This window comes from Rutilus rutilus (genome assembly GCF_951802725.1).
Source record: "Rutilus rutilus genome assembly, chromosome: 11".
In the NCBI taxonomy this organism is placed as follows: Eukaryota; Metazoa; Chordata; class Actinopteri; order Cypriniformes; family Leuciscidae; genus Rutilus; species Rutilus rutilus.
In genome coordinates this window covers 8,317,590-8,339,396 of record NC_140216.1, presented here as the reverse complement: position 1 = coordinate 8,339,396, position 21,807 = coordinate 8,317,590, and the positions used below count along the sequence as shown (strand labels likewise).

The window sequence follows — 21,807 nt, the reverse complement described above, 5'->3', positions numbered from 1 at the left end:
TAACGATTCAGCAGAATCCCTCGACCAGGTAGTAATGGTTAATCAATCCCAACTAAATCATAGTCACAGGGAGCTGGGATCACCGGGGGAGTACGTAGCGGCCAAGGTTTTATTACCATATGCGTTATTTTTGGTTCAGGAAGTGAGGCGCCCTGCCCCCACATCCACGGCGGTTGGGGACATAGGCCAGCTGGAATGTGGGACATTGGCACAATTGCTTGGAAAAAAAGGCATTTTCACGAGCCCGTCCCATGCTGACACATAAGGGGAAGTGTGTGATTGAGCAGGGCTTCAAAATGGGCTGGACATTTTAAACGTCTGCTTGCTTTAGTCATGTGCATTTAGTCATGTGCCTTCATGGACTTGAGTCAGACGCTGTCGCAAATGATTGGACGCGTTTAGCTGAAAGCAAGGCAAAAATAGACAATGCCAGACTTGATTGTGCAGCTATTAAAGTTACCTTGATTTGTGTGTGGTTGTTTTCTTTACTTAAAGGGATAGTTCACAAAAAAAAAAGAGAATTCTCTCTTAATTTACTCACCCTCATGTCATTCCAAACCCATATGACTGGTATTTCGAACGAATATTTTTAACGAAACTGTCACACTTATTAAGTTTTGTTTGTTCTTAGTTTTTGTTTTCATGGACCTTTGGTTTGCTATTTTCAGTCACATGTGTTTCTTTGTTTTAGTTTCCCGCCAGTCATCAGTTCTCATGGACACTCATCAGATCATCACACCTTTTCGTTATCATCACTGTGTTTAGTTGCTCTGTTTCAGTTGTCGGTCTATGTTTGCGTTTTGTGTGTTTACCCCTGTTTCACACACACACACTATTAAAACATCTGTCTGTTCCTGTTTTTATTGTATTATTAAAATCACTTCGTATTGGATCCTGTGTACCTTCGTCTTCCTCCGTCTTCATCTTGTGACAGAAACTTTGAAGATCCAAAAAGGTCATAAAGGCATCGTAAAATGAATCCAAAGGAATTTAAGAGTCTTTTAAAGTGATACGGCCACTTTATATGATTAAAAGATTTAATTTAGGCTTTTATTTACATCTAAACCATGAAGTGGATTCCTAAACCATAATTCGAAGATTAACCAGAGTCTTAAGGGTTTGGAACGACATAAGGATGAGTAAGTAATGACAGATTTAAATTGTTTGGGTGAACTATCCCTTTAAAGGTATGTTTTTAATGACGTGCCGCTTTCCTTTCCATCTGTCTGTCGATTCCTGAGGTGTATGATCCCTGTACTCAGTGTGTTAAAAAGTGAAAGGCCTGGCGGCTAACAGGCGATGTAGGCTGACACCAGGCAACAGGCTGAGCGGACTTTGCCGTCACACCGATGGAATCATGGCCGCCGTCTCTCTAGAGAACTCTCGGCAGGGAGATTAGCGCAGATTGATTGGTGCTAGGAAAAGGCCCATTAACTTTCCCATCACTCTAGAGTGTTTAGACGAGCTTCTCCTTCCTCCTTTCCCCTGTCCTCTACTGTATATGTAGTTATTTCAGGCCATAAGCGTTTCTCAAAGGTCAAAGAATCGGGAATGGACAATGTCTTTGGGCTTCAGTAGGTGTTCACATCAACTGCAATTTTAGCAAGAAAGAGTTTAAAAGTCATTCATTTTCAATGAAAGTTGGCCATCTGATGCCAATGTTCGATAGTGACCGCTGGGGAAAGTCGAGCAGACAGTGAAGCTTGAATGATTTGTCGCCTGATGTTGTTGGATTTACTAGGCATGACTATTAGTAACCAGCAGTACAGTTGAAAACCTCTAAGTTGAATCTCTGTCAGTGTGAATGGAACTTTAGGGCTGATGTTATTTTGAAGAATTGCTGCATCACGGTTGGGTCAGGAATAAGCTATTGTTGGCTGCTGTGGGACACTGAGTGTGTGTTTATTTAAAATGAACGTATGTGAGGCTGGAGACAATTACAGTGGACAGTCTGTCAGGGACATGAAACGGAGGAATGTAAACAGATCTGAGTGCAGCGGACAGCATTGATGCGAGCTGCAAACTTCTGTGTTTAGAGCTTCACTCGCTGCTCTGCTGAAAACCAGCTCAGTGTATGCTTCCTCTGATCCACATTAAGTACTCAAACTTTGCAGACATTTGTAAAAAAAAAAAAGTAAAAAACTGGGCCATATGTGCTGCATTATGACAAAGAAAAACATGCAGAAGATTTTTAAAGTTTTATACCTGTTCTTTACTAAAATACATGAGGGTGGTTGACATGACATGTCTAAATGTGCCCTGCAGTGCGACATGCTTTACTTCTTCCAGAACTATTTTAAGCAATCTTTTTTCTAATTCATGTCAATTTGTATAGTGGTTTCTATGACCTCATATGAACTGAAAGACTACATGTAAAATTTGAACTCATATTGTAATATTTCATTATTTAAAATGTATTTCTCACAATGCATCTCTCAGAACTATTTATGAGTGAACAGCAAAATAATGTTTAAAGTGAAATTACAACTTTTATTATGCAGTGATGCATTAAATTGATCAAAGCTAGCAGTAAAGACATTTATAATGTTACATATGATTTATATTTCAAATAAATGCTGTTCTTTTGCGCTCTCTATTCTTCAAAGTATCACAGTTTCCACAAGCATATTAAGCAGCAAAACTGTTTTCACTGAACACTCAAAAAAAAAAAAAAAAAAAAATGCATTTGAATTTCATATCAAATTTCCATCTGTTTGGATTACACAGTTTTAATATATAAACAAGCTAATAAACTTAACGTGATGCATTGCATATTTGCTAGTCGTAAATGAAACAGGTAAGATTTGCATCTATTTGATTTTATTTGAATAATCTTTTTTTTTTTAAATGCATTTATTCAAATAGCTTAAGATCAGCATAAATCTGTTCATTGTGAAAACCATTAAAATTATTCAGTTAAAATAAAAAAAGTAGGATCATGGTTAAAATGGTGCTAGCTCTAGACCAAGCAATATTCAATTGGTTAAAATGTATGACATTGAAACAAATTGGATTTATTAATGATAAATATATAAACCTTGTTATTGTGTATTTAAAACACATTCAGTTTATTAGTAGCCTATTGTTACCGTTACCCATTAAGTTTATTACTATATGTTAAAACTATTTAATCCAAATTGATGAAAAATTGATATGCAGAAATATTTTTTTGAGTGAAAACTGGAATCATTTCAGCTTTGCAATCACAATCAATGCAAATTGAAATGACAATTTAAATTGTAGCAGTTGTAGCAGCACATTGCCGTTTTTACTGAATTTTTGAGCACTTCATTCAAAAACATTAAAACAATCTATAGAACATCAATCTATATATCTATGAAACATTAAAATATCTGTAAAACTGAACATTTTGTTTAAAAGAAGAAGAAAAACGTTCAGGGACTGTTATTCGTCAACTACCCACAAACAGAATACAGTATTGGATTAATTTTGATTGAACCTTAAATAGATTGACAAACAAAATGTTTCTTCTTGTGGATATTGGTATGTGTTGTAGAATAGAGAGAGAGAGAGAGAGTGAGAGCGCACATATAATGTAGATCCTGAGTGTTTCTCTGGTCTGATGAAGGACAAACTGTGGAGGGGCTGATTAGCATTCAGCAGGTTTCTTCTGCAACACTCACCGTTCTCGCTCCTGTTCTTGTGTCGACGCTGCAGCAAGCGCAGTCTGCCTGCACACACACACACACACACTATTGTAGTGTGGCATTGCCATGGCAACAGCCAAGGCTTCTGACACACATAAACCAGTGCTGTCATTGCTGATCCCCAAGACAAAAATACAGGGAAAGGCTTTGGACAGGCGCTGTAATGACGGATACCTGCACATGCACACACATGATGACAAGTGTGTAGAATTTGTGTAAGATGTAACTTAAACTAACAAAATGCAAACATTTTGAGTACATTGAGATGCTCAAGCATACAAGCATACAGTACTTTTACTCTAAGTGTGAATTCACTAAACAGTTGTGCCACTTTTGCATGCAATATTCCAGCACAATAACCCACGTCTTATTCAATTATCACCCATACAGTTTAACCAGCCACATAATGTGATGAAATGTGTGAGTTTTTAAATTAAGCTATTAAATTAATAGTTTAAATTAAATTAAGCCACTGTCATATATATTTTTTTTCAGCCCAAACATACCTGATTTCTATGTAAATTAGACACATTATAGCATCTTATTTACAAAAGTCATCTCCATTTTCCTGCCATAATTAAAGGTGAGCTGTTCCTGCCTGTAGAAAGCAGACGGTAAACCGAATACTATTTAACAGAGACATTTCAGTACATTTTCTATCAATCACGGCAGCAGTAATTCATCAAATCATGATGATGGATGAAATTATGGAGAAGAGCATTATACCAGACGTGTTTGCCGATTTCTGAACACAGAAAAACACAGGAATGCGCTCATATACTATAAGGGACTCTCTCATGTATTTTCCTAAGTGAAAGGGAGCCGTCTGTCAAAGTGTCCGAGGTGTTCCAATGGCAGTTTTTCCTCACTCTCTGTGTCAGACTGAGGACAGGCAGACAGCCGTGAGTCACGGGGTCTTTTCATGTGCAAATGCTTATTTTAGGGCGAACCTTTAATGCATGAAATAATTGGTCTAAACTCGTGCGCTTTGATAGTGGAGTGATTTAGATGCAGGTCTGGAGTGTGATGGGGTTTGATGTGACTGTACAGCTGGAATGATTCACTTTGTTGGCAGGGGACCAATCTAATGAATAGGCATGTATAGTCTAGCATTTTGGGGACATTTGATTGATTTCCATTCATTTTATAGTGAGATAATGTCTTTCTATCTGCTAAATTAGTTATTCTTAGTGGTGGATTTGCATTTATAAATCACATTTTATTTATTTATTACTTTTCCTTTTTTACTTAAAATCCATAAGAAATGTATTTTAATTTATTTAAATGTATAAGTAATGTATAATGTTATTTTTTTTAATCATTTTTTACATTTATTTATTTCCACTAATTGCATGCATCCAGCAGTATGCCAAATTATTAACTTGGTTTTAAACATGACTTCAATTAAAAAGGAATACGAATTTACACATTTTGTAAATGCATACATTTTGTGAAAATTTCTCTTGAATCCTCGTGGTTTCATTCACCTCACAAAATGCTTTTTTATTAAAACATTTAGCATGTTTAATAAGCAGTAGTTTGTTGGCTGGTCCCCAAAATGCTGGTGATTTGAGATTTCACTATCCACAATGTAGACAAAAGAAATCTAAAGAAAAGAAAATAAACTAAGAAACAGGACTGCCAGACAGGTATTTTTGTCTCTATTGATGGTTTTCTCTGCTCTTTTATAACAGGTTACCACATATGCATCTTTAAAGCCAATTAACAATGTGGGTGTGCCACTATATGTTTTATAGACCCTTGAACAATATTCTTGTCTTCACATTTGTTTAATTGTTTAAAGTTTTGAATATCATGTTCATGCAGTACATTTGCAGAATTGTGTGTGTGTTCAGGAATCTGAAAGGCATTGTAGGACTCCTTATGTTAAACGGCTGTGGTTTGCAGGAATCAATGGCTCAGCAAAACAAACTGGGTCATTTAGGACTGGAAAGCCACCCACCTCTCTCCTCCATTGATCAAGTGTGAGGAACAGGAGTGAAAACCTTGCTTTCAGGAGCAGCGGGATCATGTGGGCATGGTTATTGTCTGCCGTACACATCGGTCATTTTGACAGGAGTTTGTTAGGGCTCTGTTTATGTTGCCAAAGATGTGTACAGTATTTGTAGTAGACAAGAGATGATTGATGGTGGTTTATTAAGTGTATATTTAACATAATCCTGAATGAGTCTTTGTTGAATGTCTAATGTGACGGGTCCTATTGGTTGCGTGCATTTTGGGCCTTACCGCTAAGCTTTATGAAATCCAGTTCGCTCCTCATGATCCAAGAAAGTGTCTCTCTCCATCTCTCTTAAATCATCCTGTCTTCCCATTGTCTCTTGCATTCATGTGGTCTGGATAAGCAGACTCTGTCTCTGGGCTCACTGTTGCTATGCGACTGCTGATTGAGCATAAGGGGGATGCAATTTACCAATTAGAGGCCTTCTAAATTAAAGACAGTATCAAGGGTTCCTGTACTTAGAAAGAAACGCTGTCCATCAGGGCCATCTGATGTACAGATTGTTAAGGGTCTGAGTCCCCTGCAGCTGAATATGATATTGTTTATTCAGCTATTTCAAGAGATTTGGATCTCTCAAGCCCATTTATCATGCAGTGACATGCTGATGGGGTAAATTCAGGTCATTTCGGTCACTTTTGATGTCTAAATGGCAAAACGGAGCCCAGTTTTCATCAATTCACCATAGATGTTGAGTATAATTTCATGGATAACTGCATATTGTACTCTACCTTTCAAAAGTTTGGGGTCAGTAACATTTTTCATGAACTGAATTTTTTTATTGTTGTATTTTATAATGTTCTCTGAGGTCCACTTATAATGTTATCAAGATTTAGAAGTCATTTAGAAGTAAATAAGCTCTTTTCTGTCCTGTTTTTGACCCTCTCCTTCGAACACTCCATTTTGATAGGCATGCCACATTCAAGACTTGGAAGTAAACGTCCACTGCTATGATTGGGTAACAGATTAAAATTAAGCGAACTAGCGATCAGAGTCTTACTGACTCTTAATGTTCTGAAATGAGTCTTTCTTAATGTTAGGATCACAAGGATGGCAATGCAAAGACAGTGTTTTTCCAAAACTTGACACTAGAGGCGTCTCACCAAATTGGTGGGCGGGGCTGAAGAAGCAATGATGTAGAAGTAGGCGTTGATCTTCTATGGAGGCAGTCTTTCTGACGTAATAATGTTTCAAAATCCGAAACCCCATTGTTTCTTGTCTTATTGCTACTAGACTAATAATGTCAAAAACAAAAACAAAACAAAAAAAAGTGCATGACTAAAATAATCAGCATTCTTGAGGAATATAGAGAATCTCTCTCTCTCTCTCTCTCTCTCTCTCTCTCTCTCTCTCTATTTCTCTTGCTCTCTTCTGGTCCTGAACAGACACTCTCAATCACGGCCCCAGACATATCCATTACACTCAACTCTACAGCTCCTCACAAAGAAGAAAATCCATTAGTCTGTGTGTTTGAGAGTGAGAGAACGAATATGAGGGCATGTAATAGAAAGAAAAATGGAGAGAGAAATGCATAGCTGCAATACATCTGTGTCCTCCATGTGCCTCCACTATAGCTGTTGTAAGCATTGTCATCACAGTGTGTGTTTGTGTGTGTGTGTTTGTGTGTTGTGTGTCTCTCTGTTATCAGGCAGCATTTCACCGTAGTTATTGGATAATGACCATTGTTTCACATTGGTATTTGTAGTAAATACATAATACCCACAGATAAAAAAAAAATGATTGTTTCCTTCCCTTAATAGTTTAGTCTATAGAATTTTCAAATATCATGGTAAATTTCATAATTCTGGGGAGCCAAATACATCCCATTCCCCCCACCAATTTGTGTACATAAAAATACTAGTAACATTTTAATACATAAAAAAAGAAATGAATTTTTTGTAGTAATCTTGGAAAAAGCTACACTTCACATCAACAACAATTCCGTAATAATAAAATATAATAATTTTGAATACTTCTTTGATAATGACACTGTTTCGCAGACCTTAAGTGAACAAAACGTTTCATTGCAAGTCAGACATGACTGAAAGATTTGCGGTTCAGTAAGTGAGTCAGATGGTAATTTAATAACAATTCTGATGGATTACTATTCAGTCAGTTAAATCAGTAAAGGATTCTTTTGACTGATTCTAACCAATAACTTAGTTTCTGAGTCTTTTCGATGGTAATTCAGTAACTGTTCTGATAGATTATGCCAGTTTATTCAGAGAAGGATTTGTCAGACTGATTCAACTTTTAGTGATTAATGAATCACTAAAAGTTGAATCAGTCTGACAAATCCTTCTCTGAATAAACTGGCATAAGAAGAACTGCTCATCTATTCATGAATATTGATTCTATGCATGTTTATTGTGCAGCAAGTGCATTAGAAACGTTTGTCTTTACATTATATCAGCACATTCAGGCTGCAAGCTCACAACTTTTGGGAAAATACAATTTAATTTGCTGTGGTGCAGAATGATGTGGTGATGAAATTTTACTTTTGGGCCTGTTTAATACAAATGATTGTCACAGGTGGGTCTTTCACACTACTATTTAGAAAGTGTTAAAGTCCCCCTGTGGTGAAAATCAAGTTTTTTATGTTGTTTATATGTCTATGTGGTGTTTTTAATATGCTTTAAGACAAAACATGTGCAAATTCATAAGTCAACACCATTGCTTAGTATTTTCTCCTTAAAACTGCAGTGAACCAAAGACAGTCTCAAAAACGCAGCTTGAAATCGCTGGCGTTTCTGACATCACAAACTACCTTGTAACCAATCATGTCAACTTGTGAGTGTCAATGAGTGAATTTCTGAGCTGGTGCGAGTGAGTGGAGGCGGGGATAATTTGCATATTCATTGATCCACGTTTACTAAATGAGGCAAGGGTGTAGAGTTACATTCAAGCTATTTTTTTATATGTCATTTTGGTGATCAAAGATGAGTTTTAAGGGATACAATTATTGACTACAGGGGGACTTAAAGTAAATGTGTGTTTATAATACATCTAAAAAAAAAATTGGTATAGGGCTCTGAATAACTTGCATGTTGGGTGGATAGACGGTTGGCTGCTGTTCATCAATCTGTGGAGGAGTGAGGGCAGCATTCTTCTCCCTTGTGTGCACATCTTTCTTGCTGCATCAGCAGTGCGGTGGCAGGATGCATACAGATGCTGAGCGCACAGCTGCATCAACTCCTTGAGTCCTTGAGGAGATGCTTTTCTCTCCTTGTCCCATGGGTAAAAGGTGACGCTCGAGGCAGATCTCTTCCGTAAACTCACCTGCTACGGATATGCGCTATATTGAGCAAGACGGAACAGAGCGACGGTGTCATGTCTGGGTAACGTCACGCCATCGCGTGTGACATTCATCACCCTCCTCCGTCCCCCAAGGCATCCGGGACTCCGCAGCCTTGAGGCTCGACTAATTAAACCCTTGGCGGTGGCAGGGGAGCTGGCTGGGTGCCAACCCACCTGGGCATAATGACGCACACAGCTGGTGACACGAACCAGAGAGCAGCACTCATATGATCTGCCCTCTCTGAGTCACAGCGGATCTTATAAAGAAGTGTTTGCTCACGGTCCCCTTAGTCACTGGTGGCCATCGTCCCTTGAGTCCAATGCTGCAATGAGACACTTATGTATTCATCCATACATCATGTGATTGTAAATAACAGTGGTAGTGTGGGTGTTGGTTTATTTGGCTACTATGATGAATGGGATGTCAGGTTGATTTGTGATCCTGTCTGCTGCATCGTCAGATTATATTTGCTTTGGATTTGGAAACAGTCCTCACTTCTCTGGAAGTGGCAGTCTAGGTAAGAGGTTTGGGAAAGGGTTTAGATGCAGACCTTGGGGTTTTATTGCTCTGATTTGTGGCCGTAATCTGAGCTTCATAATTAGCAGCCTTGAAATGATATGTGATATTCTTTGAAATGTTAGTAGTACTTGTTAAGGCACTGAACACTAACCCTAAGTATTAAACTTTGCCATCCAACTCACAACAGACATGAATTTTGAATGTGTCCTCAAATCATGTGGCTTGTTGTGAAAAGTGTGCTATTACTTTTCAAAGTGAATGACCTTATAATTTTCACCTGGCAGACCATAAAACAGGCACAAAAAAATACTGTAGACCTATGTACAATGGAGGGACCCGAACAATAGCTAGAGACCAGAATATCACAGAGCTGGGCTCTTCAACTCCGCGGTCCTGCAGAGTTTAGCTCCAACTCTGATAAAACCTGTCTGTCACTTTCTAGTGATCTTGAAGACCTTGATTAGCTTATCCAGGTGTGTCTATTGAAGGGTTGGAACTAAGCTCTGCAGGATAGTGGGCCTCCAGAACTAAAGTTGAAGAGCTGTCATAGAGACTTGGGGCTAATAAGCTATCACCCAGCAATACCCTAGAGAATGCATGGGCCAACTCGGTCCTGGAGGGCCGCTGTGCTGCAGAGTTTAGCTCCAACCCGAATCAAACACACATGAACCAGCTAATCAATTTCTTCAGGATTACTAGAAGGCTACAGGTAGGTGAGTTTTATCAGGGTTGGTGTTAAACTCTGCAGGACAGTGGCCCTCCAGGAAAGAGTTTGCCCATCCCTGCCCTAGAGACTATGCAAAACACCCTTGCAACCATTCTGAAATGCCCTAGCAATCTTCCAGAACAATCTAGCATTGTGGTGGCGGGTTTTGCATACTCACATTTACTACAGAAAATGCGAAAATCTAGTTTAATTGTACAGTCCCCAGTCCAAGAAACAGAAAGTGAAAATTTGCTGCTCAAACACACTCATAATCTATCAGCAGCTGTGAAGGGAACGTGTGTTTCTTTGTGCCCCACAGTTCATTACACGGCATTACATTTAAGAGGCCTTAAGACTCAGATGTGTGCAGTGGCGGCTGGTGCTTATCCAGAGTGGAGAAGCACAGATGTCGCTTATCAGTTTAAAATGTAGTTGCTCCCAAAACTGCTTTGCAAACTGCTACTAAACTGGTCTTATTGAAAATTTTGTACCAGGCTCAGAACTGCGGTATTTTTAAAATGCCAGTAGGCAAGAGACAAGTTTTTGAACTCCAAGCTAAATATTACAGCCGCATCTGTATCTCTGAGCAAGTTTTTATTTTATTTTCAAACACTGTCAGGTACCTCACCGTTTCATTGGTGGCACATGCTGGAATTCACAAGAGCACTCTTGTTTGTGGGATATTACTTACAGTAAATATTTCTATACAATATACATGTTTGAGTGAAACTGCACTACCCGTGCAGTCTTAAAGCAATTACTGCATGCGATCAGCCTCTTAACTCCCTAAAAACAATCTAGCAGCATTGCAGGGAACTCAAAGCACATCACAGATGAAAAAAAAATCCTGTAGACCAATACAATACCCAAGCCACATCTAGAATATTAGAGAGCAGGGCTCTTCAACTCCTGTCCTGTAGGGCCTTTGTCCTGCAGAATTTTACTCCAACCCATATCAAACTCACCTGCTTTTAACTTTCTAGTGATCCTGAAGACCTTGATTAGCTTTTTCAGGTGTGTTTGGAGATGGACCTAAACTCTGCCTGATAGTGGGCCTCCAAAGTTTAGGGGCCTTGTCATAGAGTTTTGGGGCCAGTAAGAAACACCTTAGCAACCATCCAGGGGTGCGTTTCCTGTACAACAACATAACTCGCTGCTTAACTATCATAGTACGATGCATCGTTAAAGAAATCAACTAGGTAGTCACGACTGTTTCTCGAATTGTCACCAATTGGTCGTTCAACCGCGTTGGTTAATGATGTCATGCAGGTGGTGGAGCAATAACTACTTTTAATGAATCTGTTTGAGATCGAATTAATGCTAGATGTTCTGCAATAAATTACGGACATTGCATCTGAGGACTATTTCTAATTTTTCTCAGTTATTTTGCTTTATTTCCAGATTCAATCATAGGCTCGTTCTTGTGTACTAGAGCACGTTTGCACACTCTTCAAAAAAGACGCTTTAAATCTCTTGACAAACTAAAAGATGTAAATTTGTATGTATTCTCAATAAAAGATCTAGATTGTACTGAATTTCAGCTTGCTTATTTGGCTCAAGATAAGGATTTATTGAGTTCACATGTCTTGCAAACAAGAAACTATGCTTCTAACCACAGGTCGAGAGCTGTCGTTCCAACCACACAACTTTGCTATGCTGTTTGCGAATGTTCGTTGGAACTATGTTTTCGCGAAACACCGACTCGTTGAAATATGCTGATAACGATGGAACTTGTGACCATTAACGATGCTTTTGGGAAACACACCCCAGAACATCACAGCAATCTGTGTATGACTGAAAACAAGCTGTGTTTTTATTTTCCAATACTGTACTTTTAAGCTACCTCATCGTTTCATTGGTGGAACATGCTGAATTTCACAATAGCACTTGTAGCACTTGTTTTGGGGATTTTGCTTAAATATGTTCAAATGAAACTGTGCTACCCATGTATTCTTAAAGCAATCGCTGCATGCGATCAGCCTGTTCACTCCCTAAAAACAATCTAGCAGCATTGCGGGGAACTCAATGCACATCACAGATGGAAATCTCAGTGTGGTGGGAACATCGTCTACTGTCTCTGCCCAGAGTGCTTCTGCTTCCTGCTCTTATCGCCATCAGTCTGCTGTGGAGGCCTCCATCCTCTCTGCGGTCCGGAAACCGAGAGATTTGAGAGCGAGAGCGAAGAGGAGGGGAAGGGAAGAGGAGGAGAAGGGAAGAGGAGGGGAAGGAAAGAGCCCTCAGGATCAATACGCACACAAGCACTGGAGGAAAGGCATGGTGTGAGTGGAGATGTAAACCATATGGCACTATTAAACCCTACAACAGTCACTTAGTGCAGCAGGCCGTGGGAGTCCGTACACAAGTCTGCTCTCTCCCCCGCGTTCTCCTCGACACACTCATGCACGGCTGCCTTCCTAATCACCGCTCCTCACCCCGCCCTCCTGCCCTCCTGCCCTGTCCCGCACGGAGCCTCTGTCCTTCAGGACATGTTTAGCCTGAGATTTCATGCTTCCGCGATCCATGCCGCAGGTGCCTGCCGAACATATTTAACCCCGCCTTTGTCCCCAGTTACAGCTCTCTGCTGCGTGAGTAGGCAGCAATAACGCTATTGTGATTGCCCTGCCGAATCCCTTGTTAGGAAAGCTGTGAAATCAAGTGAGCTTTCTGCTCACGGGATGCACACACACTTGCATGCGAAACGGCAGTACGCAGCAGGTGATCACTGAGAGAGCTGTAAAGCTGCACGTGGTGGGAATAACGTAGGTAAATAAGATGTTAAAGGAGAAAGAGAGACGTGAAGAATGAGAGAAGAGGGGAGATGGAGCCGACTGCAGGCACAGCCCCCCTCCTGACCGCCATCTGCACATTCATTAACCTGCATGCCACAACAGACTGCTGCGATGGGATGTGCCAATCAGGAGCCTGTGTGTGTGTGTGTGTGTGTGTGTCTCTGCTCATCTACCAAATCTATAATTAAGATTGTATCTCTACATATTTCAGAACAACAAAGAAAGACAGTGTTTTAACGGTTTTGCATGGTGTTGGATGTGATTTAGCTTGTGTTTGAAACTGTTATTATGACTTCTTTAAGTGCTGAATTGTGATTAGTCTTTTCTTTCATAATTAATTTTGTGTTAGTTAGAGATGTCTGTGTTAAGTAAGTGGGCAGGGCAAAGGAGACATCAGAGAGGTCTGTGGCCCCTGATGCCCTTCACATGCACAGCTCCACGGGGCCAAAACAAGGCCACATCAAAGGGCTTCAAAGGGCCTTTGAAGTAAACACCTATTAATAACGTATTGTAACCCAGGCAAACAGCTTTTTATGAGACAGTTGCTTAAATTTGTTACGTGTATATATCATTTTCTATTTATGAATTATTTATCTTTTCATTTAGATTCACATAGCCAGTCTTAAAATTTTCAATGTGAAGTAAATTATTTCCTGTGAATGTGCTTCATTAGAGAAAGATTTCTAATGAATCTGAAGTCTTGCAAATTCACAGAATATTGCTTAAATCCGAGTTGCAAAATAGGGTGGAAAGAGCCCGAAATCACATACTTTCTGAGTAGGTACTAAATTTGAATTTGAACTTACTTTGCGACCATTAAAAAGGTATGTTCTATATAGGATGAATGTGTGTAGTATGAATGTAATCCGGACGCACTACACTCACCATGTTATCATGTGACCTACTAGCGTCATTTGCATAGCTTCACTTCCATTCATAATTCCTCTCCCGTGGCCTCATGGGGATAGTAATGCCATCGAATGCACACTTCAGAATCTCTCCGCTCCGGAGTAGTAGGTCATCCAAGGACTTTTCGCCTTCTGTTTTTCAAATAATATGTATTTCGAACACACTACTCTGTTGGCATACTGTTTTTCGCATACTATATAGTAGGGAAGTATTCGATTTTGGACGCAGCGCAGGTTTACTGCTCATCTTATTTATGTGGTAATTAACAGCTGCATGTTTTAATTGTAATGTGTTTGAGTCTCGCCATCTGCTGGTGTGGATGAGCAGTGATGTTGCATCTGGTACTGTAACTTTGTAGCCTGGCAAGCCAGACCTACATCAAGATGTTGGGTCTGGCAACTCACCATAGACACGGCTCAATCCGAGGGGCGGGATAAACGGCTGTCTTTCAAATTCCCTCTGCACGCAATAGGACAGCGCTTCAACCAACCAGAGCGTTTTCCCAACAGCGGAGCTAGTTGATAGATTAAACTTTTGGCAAAACTACGAACACATCTTCCTTTTTTAAGAATGACTTAAGTGCCGTTCTTTGCTCTTTTCTCAAAGAAAAACCTAACTCCAAGTCCTCCAGAGTCGCGGACAAAGCCGATTTGAAAGATGTTCGCCAGCAGCAGCCATTCTTTGTTTTCAAGTGGCAGGTAACCGTCGCAACTCTGTCGTCATATGTTAAGCCCGCCCCTCCTACTCTATACACGACGTGATTGGCCTGACCCAATTTAGGTTTTTGCAGCTCGAAAGTCAATGGAGAGTTGCTAGACTGCCCTGGCTGCAAAATACATTTTGCTGCCGCTAGGGTGCGTCTAGATTTCTAGGCTAGTAACTTTGCCCTTTTTAGGGGAAACAGTTCAGACATAGGGGCCTTTTACACGGCACCGTTTTCAACTAAAAAACAAAAACTTTTTATGCGTTTTGGCCATTCATTTACAAAACAACAGCGTTTTGGGGGCCTGAAAATTGGGGGGCCACATTTTTCGTCTTCGTTGTAAACTACAAAAATGTGGATTTGTGAAACTTTGTGAATTTGTCCAGTCTACGGGTCGTAGTGTTTCTATACAAAGTGTTATCGCATCGGTTTTCGCTGATCCGTTTGAACAGAGATCATTTTGACAACGTTGTTTTCTGTATACCAAAAAAGGCAAAGGAACATCTTTTCCGCTTTTAGTACAATGTTGTTGTGAAAACGTACCCATAGAGTAAAAGACTAAATTAAGGAAGGATGTGCTGTGGAGAACCACACATTAGAGCAGATCAAATTTTATTTTTGTACATGGTTAGTTTTAGGAATTTGTTTCTAATAACAGCCATGATCAGGAGCTGGATGGAGAGAACGGGCCCATAACATCCGCACACACTGTAATGTTCACATCAGAGCTTGACATGTATTGATTCTGACTGTAATTTGTTCCACACTGCCATCTCAATATGGCCCATCCTTATCTACAGAGTGGTTGAATGGGCGATTTGAATTTGGTCGCTTTTGCAATGATGATTGAAATCATATAATACATAGACCAGAATGCTACAGCTACACTGTTAAAGTGTCTTTTCTCTTTATCAGTCTGTTCTCTTATGCAATCACACAGACTGTCTGCCCGTTCCTCCTCCCGCTCTCATCAGCTCTGAGATCTCGACAGACTTGGCCTGCAATCAGACCAGCTGTAATGAATTTATAGTCCGCAGTGGGTTTCGTTCCTTTTGGGATCCAGATCTGATGGTGCTGCTCGGTGCACACAGCCCAAGGTTTCCGGCCTTTTATCGTTGTTGCTTGTCAGATTGTACAATATTAACACAGAGTGATCTTGCAAAAGCCAAGACAAACTCTGCAATATCGATGTCAGACTATACCTTATGCAAAAATTCCATCATCATTTACTCACCCTCATGCCATTTCAAATTTGTATAACTTTCTTATGTTGTTTTGGACCCCATTGCTTGTCACTGTATGAACATATTTCTAAATTTCTTCTTTTTTTTTTTCTACAGAAGAAAGAAAGTCATACAGGTTTTGAACACTAAGCGATGAAAGATTTTGCAGTACAATGAAAGAAATCTTTAAAAAAATATTTATTTTTTGGTTACAGGGTGCATTATGGGCAAGGTTCAGAGTTTTCCTCTATTTGCTGATGCTACTTTGTGTGTAACGTCTGCTCTCATTAAGATTTCATGATGAATTAGCTTGGAGAACGCATGTATTTTTAATCATCTTGACTGGTGCCAGGATCCACTCACCAGGATCGGTCAGATCCACTTGCAGGAACTTTTTTGATTAACCTATTTATTGGGCTTTTTTCCCGACATCGTCTTTTATGTGAACACAAGCTATATTTGTGTTCTATTGGCCCTGAAAATGATCATACAGAACAAACTCCTTACACAAGACGCTCTCTCTCTCTCTCTCTCGCACGCTCTCTCTCTCTCTCTCTCTCTCTCTCTCTCTCTCTCTCTCTCTCTCGCGCTCTCTCCAGTCTTAATATGAAGCCGTGTGTTGAAGCTCACACCCCCAAAATGGTTCTGTGTGTGAAAGAGAGCTGATTTGAAGCGTGGGTCGATGGCGCTGGCACCGCACAGACCTCCCGAGCCAGATAACTCAGCCACAAACAGCTCTTCATTACTCTCATAAGACTCGAGTCTCCGTGAGAATGAAATGTGTCATTTGGCCGATATGAGAGGCAGGTGCTGCAGGCCGATCTGAGGGATTGGATCGATGTGACGGGCTGCAGGTGGTCCGTCATTACCGCACGACTCCAAATGAGCTGATTTTTTTTTTATTCATATTTGAGAGAAATTGTTAAATAATTTATGCAATGATGTAGGAGTGAAATATAGTGGGGTCTGACAGTCTGAGACCACATTGAAAATCTGAGATTATCTTTTATTATTTATTTAAACCTGGAAATAAACAAAAGTATTTTTGGAAGAATTAGTAGGGAATTTGAAATAAAAAATAAATAAAAGAGAAATAAAATGGACTAAGCATTTTTTATTAGTTTATTCTTTTATTTAAACCTAAAAATAAACTGTTTATTTAGGAGAAATTTGAATAAATAAAAAAATTAAGCAAAAAGGGAATGTTCCTAATACTATGAATTTTAAATTTAATTTCGATTCCTCTTTTTAATCAAATTAGTATGATGATAACTATGATATTTTTTAGTACAAAAATATCAGTAGTATCGAGGAAATGCGTGTACTCGCCGGACCTCTGCTTCACGCAAACACTACCGTGTTATTTTCTGACGGACATCAATGTTGTGCTTTTCAAATTATGTGGATTTGAAAACAGATGGATCATAAGATAATAATTATTTATTTCTTAGCTGGCAAATATTCAGTGAAGTGATTGATGCTCAAAAGTTTATGTCGATGTTTTTAGTTCTAATATTCCAACCGACAGTCAGCCTAAGTTTTTGACGGACAAGATAACATCTGTGAAGGTTGAATTATATTAGATTTTTGGCTAATTATACTTATAAATTTTTGGCCTACTTATTTTACGGAATTTTGTGGAAGTTTATTTCATGGCTGAAATAATTACGTTACTCAAAGACTATACTGACATGTTTGGCTTGTCAAAAATGTTACCTTCAGATGTCGCAAATTTTATGATTTTTGAAAATCATGTTCCTTTTCAGCAAAACAAGAAACAACCACGACCTGAAGAGGAACATTTTCAGAAGGATACTAAAAGGCCTTTTATGTAAAGTATAAACTATCAATCAGATGACAGAAGGCACATAGTAGATCGTGTACAACATGTTTTTTAGAAAAGTTTTGATCATGTCGATAATTTATAGGCCTTAGAAATTGCGTATCAAATATGATACAGTAGCTTCCTACGAGAAGAGCTTTGTAGGAACAGACATGTGTCTCCATTGCTAGAGTTACAGAACATTTTCTCAATGCTTTCAATGCTTCAACCTCTCTAGCGCCCCTGATGGCTGATGACCTCCTGTGGCACCGGCCTGCCGACTGACACTGTTTTCAGTCTGAGCAGCTGAGACCCGATAACAAACCAGCTCTGACCATCTGACAGTAAGACAGGCTGCCTGGCAGCCGGATGGAGTCGAGCCCCCCTCCTTCGTTTTCAACTGCACCCCCTGAAACCCTGCCAGCCCACAGCCTGGAGAGCGTCCAGCTGAAGTCAGGCGGACATCAGTTCCCCTTGCCCAACGCACACACGCACACAAAAATACACCAATGCACACTCTTTCACACCTGCAAAAATCTGACAGGGACATGTGTGCGTGCATTCAGAGCATACTCCACAGATCTGAAGTCACGTGACACTGTCAGCAGCGTGACTAACGTGAATGCAAATGGAGTGTGAGTGAAAGAAACGAGTATAAAATGAGGAGACGTCCCATCATATGCATAATTGCGTGTGAGGAGCGTGACTGCAGGATTATTTCATTGGCTGACATTGTGCAGTTTGATGTATCATAAGGAGTGAAGTTAGGAGAGACCCGTTATCACTGTTGAGCAGAACATTCCAACAGACTTGGAACTGAGCTGCTCGTTTGTATCTATGGAAACAAATTAATAGAGTTCCATACTATTAATCATTAAGTCATTTGTCAGGCTAAGATCTCTCTTTGTCTCTATTTTTCTCTCTGTCTCCCGTTCTCTTTCTTGTGCACACACGCTGAGTAGATGAATTAAAAAAATTGAGAATCAAAATGTCCTCCAAAAGCTTGTCCTTTTTTGATAGGCTGAGGTGTTCACAATGCGTCAACTGCAAAAGCACAGTCTGTTCCTCTTCATGATGTTCTACAACATCACATTTCTGTTTTCGGACTGTGAGATTTACTCAGAATGCAAAAGAAACAGTCCTTCCAAAAGCAGTTCCCTTTCCCTGTTCCTCTTAGTTAAAGAGACAGATTGCTGGCCTCTTGGCTGGTATAAAGTGGGCCGATGGGAGGGGAACATGGCTGCCGCTCAGAGAAATCCAAATAGGCTGCTCCTTTTTAGCATGTTTCCAAATGCAGAGGTGCAGAAGCCAAGCGTGTATCCTCTTTTATTTTTTTTTATCTTCGAGTCCCTCTGAAGTCAGTGCAAAGTATTTGGTTCAAATGGCCATCTACAATCACAGCACTCCAATTTGGCACTGAGGCGAGCTAGGGAACAAAAACCAAGAGTTGTACACATCCGGACAATGTGCAGTAGCCAGAAAAGAGCAATTTGGTGTGGCAGTGCATCAGTATTCCTGAAGCCAGTGAATTTCGTTGGCACATTATCCAGCAGACTATCAGAAACAAAGTTACAATTTGCGTAACTACAATTTTACTACAAAAAAAAAATAAATAATCAGTGTGTTGATGGTTAAACTATGGTTAGTGTAGCTTAAAAACTCTCCAGTGTGTTCATGTTTTTACTTACGCTCCAGTGTGTTCATGTTTTTACTTACGCCTGACCTCGAAGTAGTCTGTCCGTCCGTTAATGTTTGTAGTCATTTACTGTGTTCTTGCTCTAACAGTGTTGTTGAGGTCCTAAGAAACACTACATATCTGTGTCACAACACTCTTTAAAGTTGTCATGCAGCTCACAGCTTTAGGGTTGCCTAGGAGAACAGACAAGTGGAAGAAAGAGGCGGTCACGTGATCACACTTCAACGTTTCCCTGCTTGGGGGTCATGTCAGGTGACCTGGCCCTGAAGACAGCAGGGAAGAATCACATATTCTGCTCATGTTATGAGGTGTTAACATGGTAATTGTAAGGTGTGAATGGAGTGAAATGCAGATCCCCACCCAATCAGAATTTAGGCAAAGATAACATTGGAACCCAATTTAGGGGAGGAAAATTTACTTTTTAAAATCATCTATAGAAATGTTAATATTTATAAATATATAATATATAAAATATTAACATTTCTATAGCTGATTTTAAAGTGTAATTTTTCCGCCCCTAAAATGGGTTATACCATTGCAATTACTTATTGCAAATAATATATTGAAATATATTATTCAGTGCTGGTCAGAATTATTTGCCCCCTTGGTAAATAAATATGATCAAAGATGGCTGTAAAAAGTAAATCTGCATTGTTAATCCTTTTGATATTTTATTAAATAAATTAGCAAAAATCTAACCTTTCATTGAAGTAAAAGGATTGAAAGTGGGGGGAAAATCACATTATGAAATAAATGCTTTTCTCCAAAAGACGTTGGGAACAATTATTTGCCCCCTTTTATTAAATACTTTTTTTTTAATTTACCTTTTTCCAAGATAACAGCTCTGAGTCTTCTCCTATAATGCCTGATGAGTTTGGAGAACACCTGACAAGAGATCAGAGACCATTCCTCCATACAGAATCTCTCCAGATCCTTCATACACATGGAGTTTTTTTTTTTTTTTTTCTTATCCCTGTATGAACCAAACCCATCTTAAGTGTTTGCTGCCAAAAAAGCTTTTTTTGTTGTTTGTTTCATCTGACCATAGAACCCGTCCTGTTTGAAGTTCCAGTAGTGTCAGTTCTATGGACAGATGAACCAAAACAAAAAAAGAGCTTTTTTGCAGCAAACACTTAATATGGGATACAGGAATACTTAATATTCATACAGGGATAAAAAGTACCCCATGTGTAAAATGAAATACTCTGCTGTATCTTTAATGCTGTCAGCTTCATTTTCTGCCAGAGGCAGAACAAGACATCTTGTTCAGATACATGGCATCATGAATTCAATCAAATACCAACAGATACAAAATCTAAACCTGACAGCCTGTGCTAGAAATCTTATGATGGGTCATGTTTGGATCTTCCAACAGGACTGTGATCCAAAAACAAACATCAAAATCAAACCAAAAATGGGTCACTGAGCACAAAACCAAGCATCTGCAATGGCCATCCCAGTCCCCAGACCTGAATCCTATAGAAAATGAATGGGCTGAACTGAAGAGAAGAAGCGCCATCATGGATCAGGGAAACTGAAGGATCTGGAGAGATTCTGTATGGAGGAATGGTCTCTGATCTCTTGTCAGGTGTTCTCCAAACTCATCAGGCATTATAGGAGAAAGACTCAGAGCTGTTATCTTGGAAAAAGGAGGTTCAAAAAGTGCAAATAATTGTGTTTTGGAGAAAAATATTAATTTTTCAATTCTTCAATTCCACTTTCAATTCTTTTACTTCAATAAAAGGTTAGATTTTTGCATTTAAAAAAAATATATATATCAAAAGGATAAACAATACAGATTTATTTTTTACAGCCATCTCTGATCATATTTACCAAGGGGGCAAATAATTCTGACTAGCACTTTATGTATATGTATATATATATATATAACAAAATTCTCCTGCTGTTAAAGCCCCATTATGTAGGATTTCCGTTTTGGTCAAACAACGACCCCTAGAGTCGCTGTGGACTACTTGTATTTAACGTTACTGTCGTAAATACCACTCACGCAGCAGTCTCTTCACTCACTGATCCTGAGCCTGATGCCCCTGTATACCGGTCCCTGTTCAGTCGGATAGAAGCTGTAACGAGTGGCAATAAGGTGTGTCCCCTTTAAGAGCTGCGCGCGCCCTGTTTAACTGACTCGGCACAGTCTGTATTGTATGTGCGCCTCGAACACACCGTAAGCGGATTGTTTCTGTTTGATGCTCATTCTTGTCCTATTTTTGTCTATCAAGTAATGCTGTGGACGGTAAAACGTGTGACAGACAGTTACACGAGTTTGATTGGGAAATAAACACAATGCGTTACAAATCGTCGGACATCGAACAAGCACAGCTAGCCTCCGAAGATGTCTACTAATCCATCAACAAGAACGCCAGGTGTTTTTTAGCTCACACCAACGAGTAAAAAGCTTGTCCGAGTGATATACAGTATAAGCAATATACTTACAAGTCC

General features: G+C 39.5%; 1 protein-coding gene across 1 annotated transcript in view; it reads left to right on the top strand.

The window, feature by feature from the left end:
• The window catches only part of gabbr2 (gamma-aminobutyric acid (GABA) B receptor, 2), a 197,267-nt gene that overhangs the window by 158,763 nt on the left and 16,697 nt on the right, over window positions 1-21,807 (top strand). The gene's annotated exons all lie outside the window — the stretch shown is intronic.